We start from the raw sequence: 16,059 nt of genomic DNA on the forward strand, positions 1-16,059 counted from the left end.
ATTGTATTGGATATTTTAGCAAATATTTAATAGGTTAGAGTAGAGTAGTGCCTGGCCAAAAGAGTCTACCTTGTCATGGTGGCGGATTTAAAAAATTATTTTGGCCAAAACAAGAGCTGCTCGCTATCTGTGTGATCTGCAGATGGGAACTGATAATGTGTGATTGGTGAGAAGTGGAGTTTTTTCAAGAGAGAGCGATGGGACTGTGGACAGTTCGAGGGGTAGAGGGCGGGGCTGGGGTGGAGCCTGAAACGAATGAATTAACGGCTATTCTTCTATGTATCTCTGTATGCAATATAAAGACATATATATGTGTGTGTGTTACTGACATATATATATATATTGTGGTGTAATGACCACTGTGTCCGCTAGGGGGCGCTGTGCGGATGTCCTAGGAGAAAGAATGAATGGCAGAACCATGAAGGACCGTTATGTATCTCAAGGTGGGTGGCCTTGAGATGGAGACTGATGCGTGTATTGACCAGCAGTGATACTGCTGAGGTGTTGTTTCTACGTGTAAGGGAGAAGTCTCCAGGTAACTAGAGAGATGGGCAGGCCTGGTTACCTACAAACCCACCCTGGGGGTGTGTTTAAAGCACTGTTGTAAAGAGTGTGAAAATGCCTGAAGGACCTGTGATGAGGTCAGAGTCATGTAACCCAGTGGGCGTGGCTATGAACGATATAATGTGGCCAGGGTGAGTCACAAGGGGTAAATGCTGGGACCTGGTTAGTCCAGTGTGGAAGGTCCAGCTGAGATGGAGCTTCCTGCCTGACAGCACGTGTGAAGTGGCTGTGAGTAATGGCGATGTGTGCCTGTTAGTTCCCTGGAGGGAATGGATGCATGCAGCAAGGAGGAACAGCCGTGAGAGAACCCTGACGGGTGAGATAACTTTGAGGCTGAAGAGCCTGAGTACTGGACATTGAGTATCCTGTGTGACCACAGGCTTAACAGAGGGAAGCTCTGTAATGGTCGCTATGCTGGTGATATGAACTTTATGTTATTGGTCACGGTTTATGCTGCATAATAAACCGCATGGAGTTATGGTTTTATGGAAAACCCGTGCCGGATCTGCTTTTTTGTGGCTGCTGAGTGAGCCACAAAAATTCTATGTGTGTATATCTATTTTATCAATTCTATTCTAACCTATTCTATTCTATACTGTACGCGGCAGATCATTTGCCGGCTTTTAATATATATATATATATATATATATATATATATATAAATATACACATGTTTTTAAGATTATTTGGTTTTAAAATTATGTTTACAGTAGTGTTTTACAACATGATTTTAATATGAGCTTTTACATACAGAGTATGTAAAAGCTCATGTGAAAATTGCATTGCATACGGATGACATACAGTCAGTGGGACTGGACGAGCTGAGGAAAGAACTGAGTAAAATTGTTTATTTTAAATTGGAACTTGACTCTGCCTGTCTTTAGATGGGACATCAAGAAACCATAGAGGACACTGGTGGACAAGAAAGCGGACAAAAGTTACGCTGCAGAAGGGACATTGTGTGTATGTGTCGGGAGACCAGGGTGTGCCAGTATTGCCACCCTCAGCCATGACTACCCCCCTGGTCCCCGTTACACACTGCACAGTACCACTTTTCCTGTCCTGTATATATACACTGTACAGTGCCACTCATCCTGTCTTGTATATATACAATGCACAGCACCACTCTTTCTGTCCTGTATATATACACTGCACAGTACCACTTCTCCTCTCCTGCATGTATACATTGCACAGTACCACTCCTCCTGTCCTGTATACATACACTGCACAATATCACTTCTCCTGTCCTGAATATACACTGCATAAAACCACTTCTCCTCCTGTCCTGTATATATACACTGCACAGTGCCACTTCTCCTGTCCTATATATACACTACACAGTACCACTCCTGTCCTGTTCTCAGAGAGGTGACATTGGAAGGGTTAATAATGGTTTATTACTTTCAGTATTCCTATGGGAAAATTTAAAAAAATTGGAAAACCCATTTAAATGGATTATCCCAAGTAATCCCCTATCCCGAGAACTTTACAGTTGCTGGTATCAGAACGCCGGGACCCCCATGATCTAAAGAGTACCATGTAAATGGACCTGTGGTCGATCACACGCACTAACGCGCCATTCACTCCTGGCTCTTCAAATAATGCCTTTAAGAGGAGTAATGAGGGGTACAACAAAGTATAGCAAAATCCACTGATCAGGTATGGGAGGAGTGTTATGGTATGTGGGCTGGTGGGGTTTGTGTGGCAGGGCTACTTTTTGTCCCAGTCCAGTCCTGACTGTAGATATGACATCTCTGCTGTGTAAGGCCTTTTTCAGATTTCAGCTTTTTCACGTCAGTTGAAATCCGCCAAAGATTAAAAAAACGGATCCGATTCCATTTGATAACAATCGGATGCACCGGATCTGTTTTTTGGTCGGATCCGTTGCAGCCACGAAAGTCAGGAAATTTAAAGGAAACCGCGGTCTGGAAAAGGAGAGAGAGAGAGAGAGAATTTTTTACGCCGCTTCCAGAACTCTATTGAGATTCCGGGTATGCGCACTTGCAAATTGCGGTCCGCCGCTACAAAAAAGTTTCAGAGTCCATCTGCTCCACCTGGGAGATGCTACAATTCTAACAGATCCGTCAAAAAATCAGTTCAAAATCCGCCGCTAATGCAAGTCAATGGGGGAAAAAAAACAGATCCGCCAAGGGGCAGATCCGTTTTTTCTAAATCTGGTGGATTTTGACTGACGACAAAAAACTGAAGTGTGAAAAAGGCCTTAGGCTCAAAAGGTGAGGTGGATTCTCCAAGCCCAATGTCCAGGTGGGCACATGGACCTCGGGCATCGGTAGAGCAAACAGGTGAGGCTCACAGGACATGGATAGCTAGGATCCTGGAACCTGCAGGCAGGCGAGATACAACCAGGAGACCATGGACAGGCAGCTGCTGTTAGGGCACGCTGGAGGAGGGTGTGTAAGAGGAAGAACAAGATTGGGTATACCTCTCTTGCACCAGTTCCGGAACTACCGGGATTGTCACCAATGTTGCAGGGGGGAAGACTTTCAGACAAGGTCTGACTCTTTCATGTGGCTGTGGTAGGCGGAGCCATGCTAAAAAGCGCTGTGAGTGGGGAAAAGGGTCAGAGTCCAGGTGGGGAAACTAAGCAGACAGTCAGGCGCAGTGTCAGCTGTGAAAGCAGAGCATCCATTGAGTGCAGGCTGATTTGATAGATCCCTTGTGTACCGGTCAACTGTGGGTGGACGACAGACTGCCAGCTCCCCGTGTACCTCCATATCTTGAGAAGACTCACATTTACAACCAGAGACTGTACCGTGCGCGCGGTGCAGTGAGAAGCAGGAGACTAGGCCAGAGCCTCTTAGCCAGGTACCCGCATACATCGCGGAGCGAAGTCTCATTCTGGAGGTCCCTCGTACTGGACTGAGCACAGCGTGTGGCGATCGTGAGTGTAGGAGCTTCCCACAACCTTCAAGGACTTTTCACCCTCTCTGTGGACTGGAACCCTGTCCTCTACAGACATCGCTGAGACGTCAATTGCCGCTGTTGTCGGTGCCACTGTTAGAGAATCGTGACGCTGCAATCAAGAAGACTACAGACTGATAAGTTTGTCCTTTTCCTTCCTATGGAACTCTCATTCATTCCTGCCCTTCCTCATCCAAACTCCCAGTCCTGCCCTTCTTCCTAACTTACCCCCTGCACGGAGTAAACTTGTTGTTAATAATACCCTGTTAACTCTTGATCTGTTGTAAAGGGGTTAAGTAAAAATGTTCCTTGTTGTATTTATTATTCTTTGCTATCTGGTACTGCTACATATTTACATGTATTAATGCACATATGAAATGGTACTGCTACCCCTTCTGGGTATAACCATTGTTTTGTCTTTACGTCTTACTGTATTACTGAGTTCACTTGAACATAGTTGTGATAATGTTTACTGCATTTCATGTTTGTCATTTACAGTATAGGGAAAGTGTAGTGCTCTGTTTTGGACACTAGAGGGGGCACTCTAGTGTATAGAATTCGTAGCAGGATAGGGTTAAGTGTAGGAGGGGCTGCCGGGAGTTAAGGTTAGAGAAGGGACGTTAGCTCAGATGGGGCCAGGATGCCCGAAGTGTCCTCATGGGCTATAGGCCAAGGACAGCTCAGCAGCCACAGAATGTTAAGCAGTGACAGCCCACGTTATCCACGGCCACTGGACATCAATACAGTGGACCAGTACAGTAGAAAGAAGATGTGGTGACTTATAGCCTGGGCGGACACCTTTAGGGTGGGAATTGGTTGGAGTGAGGAACAGAAGGATGCTGAAGCTTTGCAAGGAGCGGTACAGACAGGTCGGATGCTTTTCTAGAGGCAACCAAACCGGGTGGCTGATGATTTCAAGTCTGAGGCCATACAGGCAGAAGGAATTGTCATCATAGAGAGGTTAGGCCAGGAAGAAACTGGGAAGCAGTCTAAGATGGTCCGGTCCGGGCACGTGCCGTATAGAAGCATCAGCAAAGTAGAGGAAGCAAGTAAAGATGAATGTGTATCCCATGATGCGCCAACTGTGGATATATTGTGTGAAGTTATCAGTAAAGAAACAGTTCAAGTTACCATGGACTGTGTCTCAATTACTGGAAGTTGCCTCAGAGAAGGGCCATCACTGCTTGGGGAGTGACCAGGGGGACCCAAACCTGGAGACGCAGGTACACTGAAGAGGAAAATGCAATTCTCTGTGAGGGAAGGCCAGGACGTTGCTGCTTTAGTGTCTCCCGCCACGCATACCAGGACAGCGACAGGGGGAGCCACGCATACCAGGACAGTGGGAGCCATGCACGCCAGGACAGCTATGGGGGGAGCTGTGCATACCAGGACAGCTACCGGGGGAGCCATGCATTCCAGGACAGAGACGGGGGGAGCCATGCATTCCAGGACAGAGACGGGGGGGGAGCCACGCATACCAGGGCAGTGACGGGGGGAGCTACGCATACCAGGACAGCGACAGGGGGAGCCACGCATACCAGGACAGTGGGAGCCATGCACGCCAGGACAGCTATGGGGGGAGCTGCGCATACCAGGACAGCTACCGGGGGAGCCATGCATTCCAGGACAGAGACGGGGGGAGCCACGCATACCAGGACAGTGACGGGGGAGCCACGCATACCAGGACAGCGACAGGGGGAGCCACGCATACCAGGACAGTGGGAGCCATGCACGCCAGGACAGCTATGGGGGGAGCTGCGCATACCAGGACAGCTACCGGGGGGGAGCCATGCATTCCAGGACAGAGACGGGGGGAGCCACGCATACCAGGACAGTGACGGGGGAGCCACGCATACCAGGACAGCGACAGGGGGAGCCACGCATACCAGGACAGTGGGAGCCATGCACGCCAGGAAAGCTACCGGGTGAGCCATGCATTCCAGGACAGAGAAGGGGGGAGCCACGCATACCAGGACAGGTGACGGGGGAGCCATGCATACCAGGACAGTGACGGGGGAGCCACATATACCAGGACAGCAGGGGGAGCCACACATACCAGGACAGTGGGAGCCATGCACGCCAGGACAGCTATGGGGGGGAGCTGCGCATACCAGGACAGCTACCGGGGGAGCCATGCATTCCAGGACAGAGAAGGGGGGAGCCACATATACCAGGACAGTGACGGGGGAGCCACGCATACCAGGATAGCGACAGGGGAGCCATACATACCAGGACAGAGATGAGGGGTCAATGCGTACCCGGCTTATACTCGAGTCAAAAAGCTTACCTAGTTTTCCTAGGTAATAACACATTTAGGAGGCTTGGAAGAGGAGAAGAGGCTCATAAGTGGAGAAAGGAGGATATTTCTCTGATAAAATATATTACCAATTTTCTTACATTCACTTGTGCTATTGATTTATAACTTTACAACATATTTTACAGACTAAAGATTAGCAGTATTAATAATAATATTAATAATAATAATGTTTATTGTCACCAATAACATCCTAGTAAGTAATCCCAAGCGTTTCATAGTTCACCATCAGAACTGACAATCTAGCACAAGAAAATTCAATTACCGGTAAGTTCTCTGATGTTAGATAGTGGAAGGTAAAAATGAATGAAGAAATAGTGATAATCTGTCCACAAGTGGTTTTATGGTAGAGGATTAAAGCTTCACTCACAAGGTAATTAAAGCTGAAGGCACATGGAAAAGCCGAGAAACGGCTCCAGATACATCCATATAGATAATACGAAGGTGGCTGTAGTGTCCATGTGCAAACAAGGAGCAGGAAAAATGAGCTCCCATTTTTCCATGGTTTATATATTTAAAGAGTTACTTTATAAAATACGCAACAACGCGCTTCAAGGAGGCCACTTCCTCTAAGAACACAATTACATACAATATGTGGCGATCTTAATGGGGAAAAACAATTATCTCTTTATAGAATATTATATCCTGAGTGGAAATATTAGGAATGTATGGAGTAAGTGGTAGTTATATGCACATGTGCAGTCTGTGCAGCTACACAGGGGCTCAGTAAGAAGAGGTGTCCACTAGCTCTGCTGCGCTCACTATTCTGCTGGTGCAGTCACTGTGTACATACATTACATTACTGATCCTGAGATACATCCTGTATTATACTCCAGAGCTGCACTCACTATTCTGCTGGTGCAGTCACTGTGCACATACATTACATTACTGATCCTGAGTTACACCTAGCGGCAGGCTAAACCAGGCCCTAGCGACAGTTCAACTCTATTGACGTGCGGGCCCAGGCTTGCACATCAACAGTTAAAGGCTGCCAGCCAATTAGACCTGAGGCTGGCAGCTGACGTCAGCCGCAGCGTGCACGTCGCCGGTGTCTGACGTCATTGTCATTCGCTGGCGAGTGTGCACTTGAGCTGCATTGAGGGAGCTTCACTGCAGGAGCATGGCAAGGTAAGGAGAACGTGTTTTTTTTATTTTTTATTTTTATTGAAAGCGGCAAGCCGGTGGCAGAATGGACACGGGGGCAGAATGTGACAGTGAGACACAGGAGGGGGCAGAATGGATATGGGGCAGAATGTGACAGTGAGACATAGGAGGAGGCAGAATGGACACTGGGCAGAATGTGACAGTGAGACACGTGGCAGAATGGACACGGGGCAGAATGTGACAGTGAGACACGGGCAAAATGTGACAGTAAGACACGGGAGCAGAATGTGAGACATGGGTGCGGAATGTGACATTGAGACACAGGAGGGGGCAGAATGGACACAGGGGCAGAATGTGACAGTAAGACACAGGAGGAGGCAGAATGTGAGACACAGGAGGGGACAGAATGGACATGGGGTGGAATGTGACAGTGAGACACAAGAGGAGGCAGAATGGACACAGGGGCAGAATGTGACAGTAAGACACAGGAGGAGGCAGAATGTGAGACACAGGAGGGGACAGAATGGACATGGGGTGGAATGTGACAGTGAGACATAGGAGGAGGCAGAATGGACACTGGGCAGAATGTGACAGTAAGACACAGGAGGAGGCAGAATGTGAGACACAGGAGGGGACAGAATGGACATGGGGTGGAATGTGACAGTGAGACATAGGAGGAGGCAGAATGGACACTGGGCAGAATGTGACAGTGAGACACGTGGCAGAATGGACACGGGGCAGAATGTGACAGTGAGACACAGGGGCAAAATGTGACAGTAAGACACGGGAGCAGAATGTGAGACATGGGGGCAGAATGTGACATTGAGACACAGGAGGGGGCAGAATGGACACAGGGGCAGAATGTGACAGTAAGACACAGGAGGAGGCAGAATGTGAGACACAGGAGGGGACAGAATGGACATGGGGTGGAATGTGACAGTGAGACACAAGAGGAGGCAGAATGGACATGGGGCAGAATGTGAGACACAGGAGGGAGCAGAATGGACACAGGCAGAATATGAGACACAGGAAGGGACAGAATGTGAGACACAGGAGGGGGCAGAATGTGAGACACAGGAGGGGGCAGGATGAGAGACACAGGAGGGGGCAGGATTTGAGACACAGGGGGCAGGATGGGAGACACATGGTGCAGGATCATGGGACAGATAGGACAGGATCGGGAGATAATATCAGGGCAGAATGGATGCTCATGAGGGCAGGATGAGAAAACATATGTCTGGAGCCAGGAATGAGACACATGGGGGCCAGGATGGGGGATATTATTACCATAGGGGTTAATTAAGGGATATTATTACTGCAGTGATGTATTTATTTTATTTTTTTGAGGATACTGTTTTAAATGGGTCGAGGTCCTGATACTGTGCAGAGCGACTCTATGTCGCATTTTTTTCTTCATCTGGTGTAGTGTAGATGTTGGGAAAAAATTAAGTAATGTGTTCTGCAAGTGGAGCTCTAGATAACTGTGTTATTTCCTGCAGAGATGAGCCCTGGCTGGAAGATGTGATGGCGGTCTGTGCTGGATGAAAGATGAAAAGCGAAGCTGAAGGACTTCACCTAGAGACGTCACTGGTGAGTCAGTGTATTACCTGTACACTGACACTATACACTATATACAGAGTTCTTGTGTACAATGTCACCAGTGATCACTGTATTACCTGTACACTGGCACTATATACAGAGGACCTGTTCATAATGTCATCAGTGATCACTGTATTACCTGTACGCAGACACTGCATACTAAATACAGATCTCCTGTGTATAATGGCACTTATGGTGATTGTATTATGATTTTTTATTAATGATCAGTATTGTAGTATTCAGTTACCATGTGGTGATAATATGTGGTCTGGTGCGGTGGTATTTGCGGTGGTATTTGTTCCTTGTATGTGGTATTATTGGTCATCATGTGGTGGTAATATGGTGTCCGGTCATGGTGCGGTGGTGTGGTGGTATTTGTCCCTTTGGATGTGATATTATTGGTCACTTTAAAAATTGAAAAATAAACAAAAAATATACCTAAATTGTATTGGATATTTTAGCAAATATTTAATAGGTTAGAGTAGAGTAGTGCCTGGCCAAAAGTGTCTACCTTGTCATGGTGGCGGATTTAAAAAATTATTTTGGCCAAAACAAGAGCTGCTCGCTATCTGTGTGATCTGCAGATGGGAACTGATAATGTGTGATTGGTGAGAAGTGGAGTTTTTTCAAGAGAGAGCGATGGGACTGTGGACAGTTCGAGGGGTAGAGGGCGGGGCTGGGGTGGAGCCTGAAACGAATGAATTAACGGCTATTCTTCTATGTATCTCTGTATGCAATATAAAGACATATATATGTGTGTGTTACTGACATATATATATATATTGTGGTGTAATGACCACTGTGTCCGCTAGGGGGCGCTGTGCGGATGTCCTAGGAGAAAGGATGAATGGCAGAACCATGAAGGACCGTTATGTTTCTCAAGGTGGGTGGCCTTGAGATGGAGACTGATGCGTGTATTGACCAGCAGTGATACTGCTGAGGTGTTGTTTCTACGTGTAAGGGAGAAGTCTCCAAGTAACTAGAGAGATGGGCAGGCCTGGTTACCTACAAACCCACCCTGGGAGTGTGTTTAAAGCACTGTTGTAAAGAGTGTGAAAATGCCTGAAGGACCTGTGATGAGGTCAGAGTCATGTAACCCAGTGGGCGTGGCTATGAACGATATAATGTGGCCAGGGTGAGTCACAAGGGGTGAATGCTGGGACCTGGTTAGTCCAGTGTGGAAGGTCCAGCTGAGATGGAGCTTCCTGCCTGACAGCACGTGTGAAGTGGCTGTGAGTAATGGCGATGTGTGCCTGTTAGTTCCCTGGAGGGAATGGATGCATGCAGCATGGAGGAACAGCCGTGAGAGAACCCTGACGGGTGAGATAACTTTGAGGCTGAAGAGCCTGAGTACTGGACATTGAGTATCCTGTGTGACCACAGGCTTAACAGAGGGAAGCTCTGTAATGGTCGCTATGCTGGTGATATGAACTTTATGTTATTGGTCACGGTTTATGCTGCATAATAAACCGCATGGAGTTATGGTTTTATGGAAAACCCGTGCCGGATCTGCTTTTTTGTGGCTGCTGAGTGACCCACAAAAATTCTATGTGTGTATATCTATTTTATCAATTCTATTCTAACCTATTCTATTCTATACTGTACGTGGCAGATCATTTGCCGGCTTTTAATATAAATATATATATATATATATATATATATAAATATACACATGTTTTTAAGATTATTTGGTTTTAAAATTATGTTTACAGTAGTGTTTTACAACATGATTTTAATATGAGCTTTTACATACAGAGTATGTAAAAGCTCATGTGAAAATTGCATTGCATACGGATGACATACAGATGTCACTCAGATAATAGATGTGAGAAAATCGCATCATCACATTGCAAACAGATTACATATGGATCACTGTTCGGGGAACATTTGTGTGATTCTCGGCAGTCAAAATCAGACCAATTTTTTACACGTTAAGTATGACTCCAGCCTAAGGGGTGTACAAGGACTAGTTGGTGTCCACTTCCCTGCCTGTGTTAAGCTTGTGTGTTTAACCTCTAATACTGTGAAACATATATGATGCTGCTATAGCACGTATGTTTGATATATCTTGTTTTTTATAATAATATTACTATGCTGTGTAACATAATGTAATTATATTATGTGTAGGGAAAGTGTAGTAATTAGATTAGCCCACTAGAGGGGGGCACAATAGTATAAGATAGCAATAGAGTAGGAACTAGTTAATTAGGAGGGTCCAACAGATGTAAGATATAGAGAGCTTCCTGCATTGGGTCAGTAGGGCCTGGGAGCCTGGACAGGGTAGTTGTGCCACGCAACATTTAAGGAAAGGCGCCCAGCTCGTCCAGAGCCTAGGAGCAATGGTCACTGATACGGTGAAGGAATACAGGGCAGCTTCAACATGGTGGCAGTCACTTACGTAGGAAGACGCCTGAATGTCCGAGGCGAAACGGACAGGGAACTCCTAAAGATAGTCAGACTGGCCAGACAGAACACTGCGGTACCGGAGGCAACGGTATAACCCTGCAATATTCCTAAAGAAGTGAAGGGAAAGAAAATACCATGCTTTGTGAAGAATCTTGTGCTGTACCTAAGTGTGGACTGGACGAGCTGAGGAAAGAACTGAGTAAAATTGTTTATTTTAAATTGGAACTTGACTCTGCCTGTCTTTAGATAGGACATCAAGAAACCATAGAGGACCCTGGTGGACAAGAAAGCTGACAAAAGTTACGCTGCAGAAGGGACATTGTGTGTATGTGTCGGGAGACCAGGGTGTGCCAGTATTGCCACCCTCAGCCATGACTACCCCCCTGGTCCCCGTTACACACTGCACAGTACCACTTTTCCTGTCCTGTATATATACACTGTACAGTGCCACTCATCCTGTCTTGTATATATACAATGCACAGCACCACTCTTTCTGTCCTGTATATATACACTGCACAGTACCACTTCTCCTCTCCTGCATGTATACATTGCACAGTACCATTCCTCCTGTCCTGTATACATACACTGCACAGTATCACTTCTCCTGTCCTGAATATACACTGCATAAAACCACTTCTCCTCCTGTCCTGTATATATACACTGCACAGTGCCACTTCTCCTGTCCTATATATACACTACACAGTACCACTCCTGTCCTGTTCTCAGAGAGGTGACATTGGAAGGGTTAATAATGGTTTATTACTTTCAGTATTCCTATGGGAAAATTTAAAAAAATTGGAAAACCCATTTAAATGGATTATCCCAAGTAATCCCCTATCCCGAGAACTTTACAGTTGCTGGTATCAGAACGCCGGGACCCCCATGATCTAAAGAGTACCATGTAAATGGACCTGTGGTCGATCACACGCACTAACGCGCCATTCACTCCTGGCTCTTCAAATAATGCCTTTAAGAGGAGTATTGAGGGGTACAACAAAGTATAGCAAAATCCACTGATCAGGTATGGGAGGAGTGTTATGGTATGTGGGCTGGTGGGGTTTGTGTGGCAGGGCTACTTTTTGTCCCAGTCCAGTCCTGACTGTAGATATGACATCTCTGCTGTGTAAGGCCTTTTTCAGATTTCAGCTTTTTCACGTCAGTTAAAATCCGCCAAAGATTAAAAAAACGGATCCGATTCCATTTGATAACAATCGGATGCACCGGATCTGTTTTTTGGTCGGATCCGTTGCAGCCACGAAAGTCAGGAAATTTAAAGGAAACCGCGGTCTGGAAAAGGAGAGAGAGAGAGAGAATTTTTTACGCCGCTTCCAGAACTCTATTGAGATTCCGGGTATGCGCACTTGCAAATAGCGGTCCGCCGCTACAAAAAAGTTTCAGAGTCCATCTGCTCCACCTGGGAGATGCTACAATTCTAACAGATCCGTCAAAAAAATCAGTTCAAAATCCGCCGCTAATGCAAGTCAATGGGGGAAAAAAACCAGATCCGCCAAGGGGCAGATCCGTTTTTTCTAAATCTGGTGGATTTTGACTGACGACAAAAAACTGAAGTGTGAAAAAGGCCTTAGGCTCAAAAGGTGAGGTGGATTCTCCAAGCCCAATGTCCAGGTGGGCACATGGACCTCGGGCATCGGTAGAGCAAACAGGCGAGGCTCACAGGACATGGATAGCTAGTAGAGTTGAGCGACTTTTGGTTTTTTAGGGTCGCGTTTCGTTTTGTGAAACCCGACTTTTCCAAAAGTCGGGTCGAGCAAGATCGTCCGATTATAGGGAAAAGTCGGGGTCGTCCCGAAACACTAAACCCAATGTAAGTCAATGGGGAATAAAAGTCGGCAGTGAGAGGAGGACAGGAAACACACCTACAGTGCCCATTTGAATGCCAAAAGCATCAATTCTTCTTTCTTAAGCTTGTCAACCTTAATTAACTTCATAATACAAGTTACGCACTGAAAAATGGGGGTTATTTGGCTTAATTTGTGGGGGGGGAGGGCTGGCTGCAGGTTTTCATGTGCCCTGGGCGAAAGAGCGCCCCTTTAACACATACCACAACTCATCATGCTCCGATACGGCAGAGAAATAGCGGTATAGTACAATGAAAAATACCTCACTTTTTACATCTCATGACGAGGCCCATCTATTTCTCCATACAAAATCATTGGTCCCATATAATGTTTGAAACAGTATATGATGAGCTCCACATAATGCTACAGTATATGTTGGTCCCCATGGATGAAGCTCCACTGTCTTATGGGCCCAAATAATGCTCCAAACATAATGGGCCCCATTTCTAATGCTCTAGTGTATAATGGGCCCTGTAAATGCTGCTCCAGTGTCTGATGTCCACATTTGGAATGTTCCAGTGTATGGTGGGCCCCATCTATCATTCTCCAGAGTATAGTGCTCCCCAAAAATTGCTGTCCCAACATAGAAAACAATCAAATAAGTCTCCTCGCTAGGTAATCCCTGTACTTGTCTGGACAGGTGCTGTAGCTTGCTTAACAGCTCGCCAGCCGTTCTCACGCCCAGTATGGATTGCACGTGATTGCACAAAGGTTAGAAAGGGTACCGTATCCCTGGATAACATGTATGGATAGCGTACACATTCAAAATATATGTCTATACAGCATGAGGCAGGCTCAGACGGTGTTAGGCCCAGTATGGATTGCACGTCATTGCACAAAGGTTAGAAGGGGTACCGTATCCCCGGATAACATGTATGGATAGCGTACACATTCAAAATATATGTCTATACAGCATGAGGCAGGCTCAGACGGTGTTAGGCCCAGTATGAATTGCACGTCATTGCACAAAGGTTAGAAAGGGTACCGTATCCCCGGATAACATGTATGGATAGCGTACACATTCAAAATATATGTCTATACAGCATGAGGCAGGCTCAGACGGTGTTAGGCCCAGTATGGATTGCACGTCATTGCACAAAGGTTAGAAGGGGTACCGTATCCCCGGATAACATGTATGGATAGCGTACACATTCAAAATATATGTCTATACAGCATGAGGCAGGCTCAGACGGTGTTAGGCCCAGTATGGATTGCACGTCATTGCACAAAGGTTAGAAGGGGTACCGTATCCCCGGATAACATGTATGGATAGCGTACACATTCAAAATATATGTCTATACAGCATGAGGCAGGCTCAGACGGTGTTAGGCCCAGTATGGATTGCACGTCATTGCACAAAGGTTAGAAAGGGTACCGTATCCCCGGATAACATGTATGGATAGCGTACACATTCAAAATATATGTCTATACAGCATGAGGCAGGCTCAGACGGTGTTAGGCCCAGTATGGATTGCACGTCATTGCACAAAGGTTAGAAGGGGTACCGTATCCCCGGATAACATGTATGGATAGCGTACACATTCAAAATATATGTCTATACATCAGGAGGCAGGCACAGACGGTGCTAGGCCCAGTATGGATTGCACGTGATTGCACAAAGGTTAGAAAGGGTACCGTATCCCCGGATAACATGTATGGATAGCGTACACATTCAAAATATATGTCTATACATCAGGAGGCAGGCACAGACGGTGCTAGGCCCAGTATGGATTGCACGTAATTGCACAAAGGTTAGAAAGGGTACCGTATCCCCGGATAACATGTATGGATAGCGTACACATTCAAAATATATGTCTATACAGCATGAGGCAGGCTCAGACGGTGTTAGGCCCAGTATGGATTGCACGTCATTGCACAAAGGTTAGAAGGGGTACCGTATCCCCGGATAACATGTATGGATAGCATACACATTCAAAATATATGTCTATACAGCATGAGGCAGGCTCAGATGGTGTTAGGCCCAGTATGGATTGCACGTCATTGCACAAAGGTTAGAAAGGGTACCGTATCCCCGGATAACATGTATGGATAGCGTACACATTCAAAATATATGTCTATACAGCATGAGGCAGGCTCAGACGGTGTTAGGCCCAGTATGGATTGCACGTCATTGCACAAAGGTTAGAAGGGGTACCGTATCCCCGGATAACATGTATGGATAGCGTACACATTCAAAATATATGTCTATACAGCATGAGGCAGGCTCAGACGGTGTTAGGCCCAGTATGGATTGCACGTCATTGCACAAAGGTTAGAAGGGGTACCGTATCCCCGGATAACATGTATGGATAGCGTACACATTCAAAATATATGTCTATACAGCATGAGGCAGGCTCAGATGGTGTTAGGCCCAGTATGGATTGCACGTCATTGCACAAAGGTTAGAAAGGGTACCGTATCCCCGGATAACATGTATGGATAGCGTACACATTCAAAATATATGTCTATACAGCATGAGGCAGGCTCAGATGGTGTTAGGCCCAGTATGGATTGCACGTCATTGCACAAAGGTTAGAAAGGGTACCGTATCCCCGGATAACATGTATGGATAGCGTACACATTCAAAATATATGTCTATACAGCATGAGGCAGGCTCAGACGGTGTTAGGCCCAGTATGGATTGCACGTCATTGCACAAAGGTTAGAAAGGGTACCGTATCCCTGGATAACATGTATGGATAGCGTACACATTCAAAATATATGTCTCAGGAGGCAGGCTCAGACGGTGTCAGGCACAGTATGGATTTGACGGCCCAGATTACACAGCGGAGGAGCAGGGAGAGGTAAAGATTGCAAATGCTGGGGCCCTGGCCAAGCAAGGGGGGCCCACTCGTGGGCGTCGGTACTGGCACTGGGCCCCTCATAGTACAGCGGTGTGTCTGACGGCGGGTGTGCACCACCACCGTCAGAGACACTTGATTGCACTATGAGGGACCCTGTGCCAGTGCCCGCGCCCAAGAGTCGGCCTATCCACCTGTCCAGGGCAACGGCACTCGCACGGTGTCGTGCGCTAGGTGGTGACCCCGGCCATGGGGGGGGAGGCAGCACAGTTAGGGAGTTTTAGAAAGTGGCATATGTTGATGTTGGACATTCAACTGATGCAAAAGGCGAAATAGGTGAAGTACCAGGAAGAGGTGGACCAAAGCAAGCCATTTTTCTGTCACCCTATGTGTCATCAGGGGAAGGTGGGAAAAATCCTTGGAAACCCATGCGTCATTCATTTTAATGAAGGTTAGATCATCCACATTTTGGGTTGACAGACGGGTCCTT

The sequence above is a fragment of the Dendrobates tinctorius genome, unplaced genomic scaffold (assembly GCF_039654945.1).
Source record: "Dendrobates tinctorius isolate UK_male_01 unplaced genomic scaffold, ASM3965494v1 ptg000028l, whole genome shotgun sequence".
Taxonomy (NCBI): Eukaryota; Metazoa; Chordata; class Amphibia; order Anura; family Dendrobatidae; genus Dendrobates; species Dendrobates tinctorius.